This window comes from Ictalurus punctatus, chromosome 11 (assembly GCF_001660625.3).
Source record: "Ictalurus punctatus breed USDA103 chromosome 11, Coco_2.0, whole genome shotgun sequence".
In the NCBI taxonomy this organism is placed as follows: Eukaryota; Metazoa; Chordata; class Actinopteri; order Siluriformes; family Ictaluridae; genus Ictalurus; species Ictalurus punctatus.
This window is the reverse complement of record NC_030426.2, coordinates 293271-303995: the sequence shown is the minus strand read 5'-3', so window position 1 is coordinate 303995 and position 10725 is coordinate 293271. Positions and strand designations below refer to the sequence as shown.

At 38.0% G+C, this 10725-nt stretch overlaps 1 long non-coding RNA gene across 1 annotated transcript; it reads right to left on the bottom strand.

Moving 5' to 3' along the window:
* Positions 1–1372: 1372 nt before the first annotated feature.
* LOC108271708 (uncharacterized) lies at positions 1373–8713 on the bottom strand. The gene is made up of 4 exons (XR_006983282.2): positions 8623–8713; positions 4189–4504; positions 3210–3339; positions 1373–3061 (listed from the first exon to the last, which is right to left on the bottom strand). It is a non-coding gene; the product is annotated as an uncharacterized LOC108271708 (long non-coding RNA).
* Positions 8714–10725: the final 2012 nt, after the last annotated feature.

Here is a 10725-nt window from a genome sequence, read left to right as displayed (position 1 = left end):
CAGCCATTAAACTAGTAGAAGAAACTCTAATTAGCCAGTGAAGCTACATGTCGTTCGGCCACGTCCACTTATAAAAGAAAATCATGCAATATTCTCAGACTGGGCAGTTATTGACAGAGTGAATTCATCGTTTTAAATAGAATCAAAAATAACATCGACCTATTTGCTAATCTCATTTCGATTAGCTTGCTCATTAATTACACTGTGCATGCGTGGACTGTTCTGCCTCCTCAAAAGCTAGCACGGCTAGCATATTTGTATAATGTTAACATTAATATTTAACCAGAGAAGTGAATAAAAAGTGTTACAAAATGTTATTTCTCACTTCTTCTCCTCTTTTTCTTCTTCTTCTCTGTGCGGGTGTGAGTTATCTTCGGTCAGTTCATCAGTGACCCAGACATTAGCGAACTGAGCTCCGAGAGTGAACCACTGCACCGTCACCGCCTGCTTCATACTGATACACCTGAAACACAGGTGTTAACACCGTTAACTACACACATACACACAATACAGCACAAAAAAAAAAAACGGGTTTGACATAAATTTGAATTTGTGTGGATAAAATAAACCCAAATATTTAATAAAAAGATTCATTATTCTCTTCTTCTTAAACACGATAGATGATAAGATATACAAATACATAAAAAAACAGCTTTATTATCATTATTTTAAATCAGAATGACTTTAAAATTGCTCCTTTCTAATTAAATTGTAATTAAAAATATACTTTATCTTACTCTTGTTCCATTTATTTTTTTTAAATTAATATTTAATTCATCGATTATTGTAGACGAGTTGAGGTTTCACGTTCTTTGTGCTTTATTATCATAAATATACACTTTGTTTAAACTTTTGAGTATGGACACAAAATGTAAACATTCCTCATGAATCCAGAACATTAATTTGTTTATTATTTAGAAAGTAATAATTAAACAGGTGAATAAAATGATCCGATTAATCACTTGCAATATTTAGGATATGAATTTCTTGTAAAAAAAAGTGAGGTTTTTAATTATACACAGATATAAATATATTTTATTTATTTGTAGTTTTCATATTTGACTCAGTACATTGCACTACATTTATTTAATCAACTATTTATCAAGTTGTTGTTGTTTTTTCAAATATTTAACTGAATGATTCTGTCCAAGATCAATAAAAAAAAATCCATCAGTATCGTGAAAAATCCATCAGTAACTTTTATTAAATAATCTAACAACACCATCAATACATCTAATCAGTAAATAAAAAATCTACATTTATTCAGTTGATCCATTAACTGGTTTATTGAAAGTTTTTCAGCTCCGGTATGTAAAGAAGCCATGGCTTTAATCTGATCTTCTGATTTCTAATGATAATTAAATGACAAAATACTGAATTAAAGAATGTCCTTATTTAAATTCAAAGTCATGAATAAAAATATTTAAAAATATGGACTACATGTCATTTCTACAAGTGTTCATACAGACAGAAAGACCACAGATGAAACAGATTTAACAGATACAGGACAATTAAGACAAGGAAAGTGAGAAAGAAATAGAATGATCATTTATTTATTTTTTTTTTAAATAAAATTACAACTGTGTTCAAGATCACAGCAAAAAGACAGTACAGGAAATGTAAAGGAACAAAATTATTTCACATTTCCTTTCGTTACATTTTTCAGTCAAACGGAGCAGGTAGTGATGAAGCTGCCTCGAAAGATCATTTCTGTTCCTCGAAGAGTAAAAAAAAAAAACATTAAATCCTAAATGTATGAAAAATAAACATTATGTACATTTTATGTTAAATTACAGTGAACCTGACGGAGAGTGAAGCTTACGGAGGCGAAGCGTTCACGCTCCAGCAAATTTCACCGGTTGACGCTAAACTTGCTCACTTAGGAGGTACGTTTCTCTGTCCCAGGATATTCCTAGCACAGTGTGTGAAAGCTCCTGAGATGTCCAGCATGAGGTGTGTGTATGTTGATGATGTTGCGTACACAGAACCAATGGACAGGATGTACTCTTGTGTCTGATTTTCTCATTCTCCTGAAACACACACACACACACACACACACGCGCACACACACAGTGGAATTGTAAAGCAAAATATTGGAATATATCTTAATCACATCGCATAGTCCTTTTATTGAGTCTGAATCAGTTTGACTGATTCATTTAGAGCTGATTCAGAGTCAAATCACTGTCTAGTGAGAATCAAATCGAAACAAATCAATCAAATGCTCATCTCAGTCGAGTTCGTTTTTCAAGTGTGCGACTCTCACTAGAAAATTATTTGACTCCAAATCGTCTCGAAACGAATCAAACAATCAAACCGATTCAGACTTGACAAATGGACTAATAGAAGAGAAAGAGCAACAGGAAAAAGGACAGCCTTCCTGCTGAAAGCAAACCGGATCAGAACCTTACATTAGATTATTTTCTACATTTTTATTTTAAATCAGTTGTGTTGTTTCTCTTCTTTCTGCACTGGATTGAGGAAACACAGCAATAATAAATGAATAAATAAATGTATCTGTCCAGCTTCCTCCTCTTCTTCCCCCAGAATGACATGTGGGTGACGGATAGATGGATTTAAAAAAAAGATGTCTGGGCAAACTCTGACCTCCTGGAGTTAAAAGTGAGCATCCAAGGAAATTTAATGTGTTAACTGCACTACATTCTGCAGTCACACAGGACCAGAAAAAAATATGTACATCTACTGTACATGTTAACACACAAAACCTGCTTTTGAGTATTAGTTACCCTGTCTTATTATACAAGGCACCAAATAATTAAAAGTTCATCTATCATTTCACTTCCACTAATCAGTCTTTTGACCAGTCTAAAAATAAAAAGACTAAAAAGAAATTCAGACTTAGCAGGAAGAACTAAAGATATGTGGATGATGAAGTCTCAGTTCCACTGCTGATTCAACAGGCAGCTTCAACAGTCCTGGATCTTCTCCTTCTACTTTAAAGCTTGGAGAAGAGCACGTCTTTCGGGCTCTTCTTTTCCTGGGCTGCCTGCGCTGACTTCATAAGATCCTGTGTCTGCAACGTGCTCATGTTCCAAGTAGCCTGGAGACACAGAGGAGAAATCTCAGATTTTGACCACTCTACTTTGTGTTTGCGGCCATACTGTGTGTGCATGGGTCTACCCATACTGTGTGTGCATGGGTCTACCTTGGGGCTAAAAATGCTATTCATGTCATAAACAGATTCTTACCATGTAGTCTAGGCCCTCAGTCACACTGTGGTCTCTGGAGTAGAGAAGGTTGATTTTGGTTCCCTGGACAGAGCTCCAGCAATTTTCCAGAGCTCCAGCAATTATTGACTCTTTATCAGGGAACAGACGACTGCAGAGATGAAGAACAGAACACGCACTTACCTTCATTTATACTAAATAATGAAGCTACATGAAAAAATACACGGTACAACCCAAAGTCACATTTTTCTGTTATTATTCCATATCTTCCATGTGTCAGTCGAGAATTTCACCATTTTGTGATCACAGAAATTAACGCAAAACCAAGAAAAATCCACAATATTCAGAGGAGCTTCCACTTTTTCAAAGTTACTGCAGATTTGGGCGAAAATGTGTCATGACACGTCATCACCACAACAGGCCTTCAGCACAGGTTACTCTACTTCCTGAACAAGTGCAGACCCGGATACAAGTTGCATTCACATTCATGGGACAATTCACATTCACAGTTCCAGTGTAACCGAACTCTGACCACCTTCTACAGGTAGTCTCGGGTTCACATTACGACTTTCACATTATCAACTTTTCATGCAAACTGCTCTGTTTTGGACTAAACTTCCAGTGTGAAAGCCCCTTAAAACAGCTACACTGCAGAATTTTTCTGTTTTAAAATGTACACATTTCAGGTTTTGGAGTTTTGATAAATGACAAGATGGTAATATCATAAAATAGTCCACTTTGTATTAAAACCAGATATCTGATGCTCACTGTGCTTTATTTATTCTTCAATAAACTGCAAATGTAAATAATTGTTCAGAGTGTGCCCCCTTGGGGTCAACTCTTTCACAGGCGTTTGTACGAGTCAGAACAATGAGCCCATTCTTATCTTCTCATCACTTACTATCTCTATATATGGTCATATGGACAAAAATAACTTGTTTACAGATCTTGGTGTAAACATGTAAGCAAGCAATGTATGGCAAGTTAATGCTCCTCATACCTTCACCTGAAACCAGGCATCTTGTGTGCACAGACGAATATCACAGGCTGTGATTAGATCCACTCCTGCGAAAGAAGAAATCAGATCCACAAAAAAACTGTTAGTAATTCGGCCTCCTGCAGCTAACTATAGAGTGAAAGCCCCAGTAAAAGATAACTCTCTGATGGTTAAAACTTTGCAGGAAAAGTGACACCACAACCCTGGAAAGTTCCATCCATATTGTTTGCTGTGTGTATGAGATGATGGTACTTAACACTCCCAACAGACCTACTCCCACACACACGCCATGCACTTCCACCACCACGGGCTTTGGGCACTGCAGACACATCAAACACAAAGTTCAGTTTATATATACGACAATGTATTACTCTAATAGGTTATTGATTGTGCAAATACTATGTGCAGGTAGAACCCCTACATGCTTTGTATTTAATTTATGTAAGGAATAAACATGCGGTTATAGGCAAGTAGTCAACGATTCAATGAAGTGGATTGACTGTTACCACCCCAAGGTAGAACTGCACATTCTGAAGTGTTTTATCCCCCTTATACCACAGCAAGTTGTCAACAAATACATTTCTTTATAAATTAAAGAAGAATATGTCATACACATTAATCTATTTTAAAGGCTGACCGATAGTGGATCTTACAGATGCCGATAACCAAGTGGGGTAGCACTTACTAATAAGCGATTACTACTGAATGAAAATATAACACTCAATGGAAAAATTAAGTTTACTTTATTACAAAAATAAACAGTACTGACCATACCATGAAAATGTACTGTACTTTTTAAATTATATATATATATATATATATATATATATATATATATATATATATATATATATATATATATATATATATATATATATATATACACATATATACACAGTATCTCACAAAAGTGAGTACACCTCACATATTTATGTAAATATTTCATTATATCTTTTCATGTGACAACACTGAAGAAATGACACTTTGATACAATGTAAAGTAGTGAGTGTACCCACTTAAGCTCTAATTGGCTATTTATATCCCTATGGTTTGCTATATTTAAATGGTTAGTAGTAATACAGATCCCAGTATAGCTGGAACAGGCACGCCTTTAAGATTTATTAGTTGGAATGTCAGAGGTATGGGTAATCCTGTCAAGAGATCTAAAATTTTTACAGATTAGAAACGTTTAAACTCCGATATAGTATTTTTACAGGAGACTCACCTACGTATTAAAGATCATCATAGGTTACACTGCCCTTGGGTGAGTCAAGTCTTCCACTCAAACTTTAAGAGGGGTCGCTATTTTAATTCACAGTTTTCCTCCACTAACATTATTGCTGATGTGAACGGTAAATATATTATAGTTGCTGGTACTCTAATGCAAAGACAGGTGTTGTTGGTAAATGTATACGCTCCAAACTTTGATGATGTGGAATTTGCTAATAGATTGTTGAGCAATCTCCCTTTCTTAAATACTCACCTGTTGATTTTCGGTGGAGATTTAAACTGTGTTTTTGACCCGAACTTAGATCGGTCTAATCCCCGTTCTCTGAATCAATCTGCTATGTCTAAAACATTTTCCGATTTTATGTGTCAGAACGGTCTTGTTGATCCCTGGATATCCCGCAACCCCTCTCTTAAAAAGTTTCTTTCTTCTCCCAGCTGCATCATTCCTATTCGAGGATTGATTATTTTTTATAGGCAGCACTCTTGATTCTTGTGTAGTTTCTTCTGACTATCTGTGTATTGTAATTTCTGATCACGTTCCTCTACAATTAGATATTCATCTTTCTATTTATAAACGTAGCCCACCGCCTTGGAGATTTAATTCTCTTCTTTTGGCAGACAGTGAATTCTTTGAGTTCATTTCCACTTCTATTGATGACTTTCTTTTCTTCAATCAGAATGACTCCACCTCTTATTCATTGTTATGGGAGACATTTAAATCCTATATCAGAGGGCAGATTATTTCTTACTCCGCTCTCTGTAATAAAAAGTGCACTGCTAGGTCGAGGTTAATGAACTTACATCTGCGATCATTAACCTCGATCAGAGATATGCATTGAACCTCTCTCCAGAACTTCTTAAACAGCGTCTCAACTTACAGGCAGAATTTAATCTTATTTCGACTAAGGAGGCGGAACGCTTGTTGTTACGTACTTGTGGTTCATACTATGAACATGGCGACAAGCCGAGTTGTTTACTGGCACATCAGCTACAGCGACAGGCCACTTCCCGTCTCATACCTAGTATTAAAAACACTTATAATATTGTCACTACAGATCCCATGGAAATTAATGCTACTTTTAAATCGTTTTACTCATCGCTTTATAAATCCGAATTACCTACAGACAATACTAAAGTGAATGCATTTTTTCAAAACCTTTGTAACCCTGTTATTGATTCGAATACTGCCATGCAACTGAACTCCCCACTCTCTCTTGAAGAAATTTTAAACTCAGTTAAAACTATGCAATCTAACAAAGCTCCAAAGTCCAACCAGAGTAACTATGTGATCAGAAAGCTTACTTCTAGCTATACGTGGTCCTAGTACAAGTACTTCTGTCTTCTCAGAATTAAGTAATAGGAAGTTAGTAAGCATCCAACATCTAATGTCCTTTACACATTCTTCAAGTTTACTAAGCTGCTGTCTGTCCTCTGGCTTCGCTGAAACATACAACTGTGTGTCTTGGTCTGGGGCTGTCGGTACTGGGAAGCTACAATTCATTGAGGGAACCATGAATGCCTACATGTACTGTGAAATACTGAAGCAGAGCATGATCCCCTCCCTTTGGAGACTGGGCCGCAGGGCAGTATTCCAGCATGATAATGACCCCAAACACACCTTCAAGACGAACACTGCCATGCTAAAGAAGCTGAGGGTGAAGGTGACTGACTGGCCAAGCATGTCTCCAGACCTAAACCCTATTGAGCATCTGTGGGACATCCTCAAACGGAAGGTGGAGGAGCACAAGGTCTCTAAAATCCACCAGCTCCGTGATGTCGTCATGGAGGAGTGGAAGAGGACTCCAGTGGCAACCTGTGAAGCTCTGGTGAACTCCATGCCCAAGAGGGTTAAGGCAGTGCTGGAAAATAATGGTAGCTCTCAGCTAATGTCTCTCTGTAGTGTCTGATTTAAAATTAGCTCAATCTGCAAACCCAAGATGGCTGATTTGTGTCCATTGTTGCTGAATATTTGAATGGAGCTATACTGAGAGCTATTGTAAATGCACTGTAGCACTTGTCTGTCCTGCAGACTTCATAGTTGAAAATGTTAACTGCTTGCTCCCAAGGCTTCTTTAGTGTAGATGAACACCTATAACTTACACATAATGTCTGGCGTAACTGTTCTGCTAGACCTGACCAGATTTTCTCATTGACTTCATGCCAATAAAGGGTACAATCGAATAATATGCTCCTTCGACAGTGGGACAATTGAGAGCATCCTGACCAGCTGTCTCATGGTGTACGGGAATTGCACCGCCTCCAACCGCAAGACCCTACAGTGAATTGTGAGGACAGCTGAAAAGATCATCGGGGTCTCTCTACCCATCAGACACCTCCTTCAACGACCGGTGCATCCGCAAAGCCACCAGTATTGTGGACGACCCCTTTCACAGACTATTCACCCTCCTGCCATCTGGTAGAAGGTACAGGAGCGTCCATGCCACCACCAGCAGACTCTGCAAGTTTCTTCCCTGAGACAGTCAGATTACTCAACACACTGCTGCCTCCCAGTGCTCACCTGGGCTAGTCAAACACCTCACCCAGTAAGACTCATACCACTGCACACTGCACTACGCAGTAAGACTTTACATAGCTGCATCAGTCATTTTATACTAGGGAACTATTTCTGCTGCCAGTATTGCTGCAATACATGTGTTGCTACATTACACATTAGCTTACAGTTTACAGTCCATGTCCTGTGTATCCATTGTCCTGTGTATCTATTGTCCTGTGTATTTACTGTCCTGTGTATTTGCTGTATTGTGTTTTTATTGTTTTGCACTTGTCTAACACAGTTGTGTATTTGCACTTTATGTAGTCTTGCGTACTGTTCTGTGTTGCATCATGGTCCCGAAGAAATGTCACTTTGTTCCAGTGTATACAAGCTATACAGAGGAATGACAATAAAAACCCACTTGACTTGACTAATAGCACCTCAAAGGGTTTAAAGTGTATTCAAATACCTGGGCACATCCCTAATTAGAAAGACCATTAACTACTAAACTCTAAGTTTAATATATTCTGCAGTAGGAAAGAATAAGGATCCTTGTTAAATTAAATTAACTTCACTTAGTGTTGTGGTGATAGCACATGGAGCCATTGCTTATTATAATAATGAACGGCTATGAGAGTAAAAGCACTGCAAACCTACATAAAAATTAAAGCATATTTCCAATTCTGAAAAAAAAAAATTACATACTGCTGTACCTGCAGTGAAGATTTTCCCGGCACCCGAGAACACCACCACACGGCACTTTGAGTCTTCAACAATCTGATTAAAGAACTCGATCATTTCACTGTAGGAAAAAAAAAAGCACTAATGATGTTATTATGCAAAGTTGCCATAAAATAAAAATAAAAAAAACTACAGGTGAGGGAAGAACAGCTGTTACAACATGCTAACACAAGTGAGAACAAGAATGAGTTTTCCATTCTACAACATAAAATGCAACTTTACACCGATCAACTACAGCAGTAAAACCACTGACATGTGAAGTGAAGAACACTGATTATCTCATTACAACAGCACCAGTGAAGGGGTAGTATATATTAGGCAGCAAGTGAACGGTTGGGGAAAAATGGGCAAGTGCAAGGATCTAAGCAACTTTGATAAGGGCCAAACTGTGATGTCTAGATAACTGAGTCTGAGCATTGCCAAAATGGCAGGTCTTGTACCTACCAAAAGTGGCCCATGGAAGGACAACTGGTGAACTGGTGACAGGGTCAAGGGCGTCCAAGGCTCACTGATACGAGTGTGGAGTAAAAGCTAGCAGAGGCAGTGTGATGTTCTGGGTAATGTTCTGCTGGAAAACCTTTGGTCCTGGCTTTTGTGTGGATGTTAATATACTTTGATACGTACCACCTACCCAACACTGTTGCAGACCACGTGCACCTCTTCATGGCAACAATATTCCCTAATGGCAGTGGTCTCCTTCAGCGGAATAATGTTCCCTGATACACTACAAAAAAACGGTTCTGGAATGGTTTGAGGAACATGATAAAGTTCAAGGTGTTGACTCTGCCACCAAATTCCCCAGATCTCAATACAATTGAGCATCTGTGGGATGTGCTGGACAAACAAGTCTGATCCATGGAGGCCCGCCTTGCATCTTACAGGACTTAAAGGATCTGCTGCTATGGTCTTGGTGCCAGAAACCACAGCACACCTTCAGAGGTCTTGTGGCGTCCATGCCTCAATGAGTAAGAGCTGTTTTAGCGTCACAAAGAGGACCTGCACAACATTAGTCAGGTGGTTTTAATGTTATGGCTGATTTTTATTTATTTTTTTAACAAATTGTTAGTGCTGCCATTTTTCATTTATTATCACTTTAAAAAAAAAAAAAAAAAAAAAACCTTGTTAAATACTTTGTTTTTCTAAACGTAAAAAAAACCCCACACTAATACAATTTCCAAAGGGCAAATTTTAGATCTAAAATGGTGACAAACATATTGTGTGTTGTAAGTGCAGGGGTGATCTGTTTTTACACATCACTAACCCTTAGATTTGAGACACAACACATGGAAGGCTGTGACCTCTCACCTACTTTCACTCACTCCTGTTCATTGTGCAATCTACTTGTTTAATGCGATCCACTGCAAAAGCAAAAGGCAAATCATCTTATAATGAACCATTACAATTACACAATCTACAACTACAGCCATCCAACTTCTGTACCGCTTATCCTTACTGGGTCGCGAGGAACCTGGAGCCTATCCCAGGGGACATGTGGAGGCGGAGGACACCCAGGATGGGGTATCTACAATTATGCTAAATTAAGGCTAGTTATAGTTATGAGACAATCCAAGCCAAGTGCATGCCAGATTGCTTTCGCTGTTTCACTAAAACCAAAAAGTAATGCTACTCTCATGCTAGTACACACGTCTGTAGTACTCTTACTTACTTCCCAAAGCAACAGCTCTCATAATGCAGTTCATTGCTCTTGAACCAGAGTTTCAGGTAAACTTACAGATGCAAAGTCCAAACGCCTTCCTGTCTGTCTAAACACACTATTTAAGGGTATGACAAGGTGTCCTGTACACTTCACCTAGTTTTACATTTACATTTATTCACTTAGCAGACGCTTTTATCCAAAGCGACTTACAAATGAGAGAGATACAAGCAAAGCGATATCAAGCAGAGAACAATACAATAAGTGCTACCATACGAGATCCATTAATTGAATTCCAGAATTCAATAGTTTTCTACATGTCCAATAGAGATTCAGCCTGGATTTGCGTTGTAAATATTTATAATGGACGCCATGTTGGACCGTTTTTTTCTCATACGGTGTCTGAGAAGGGACATAAAAC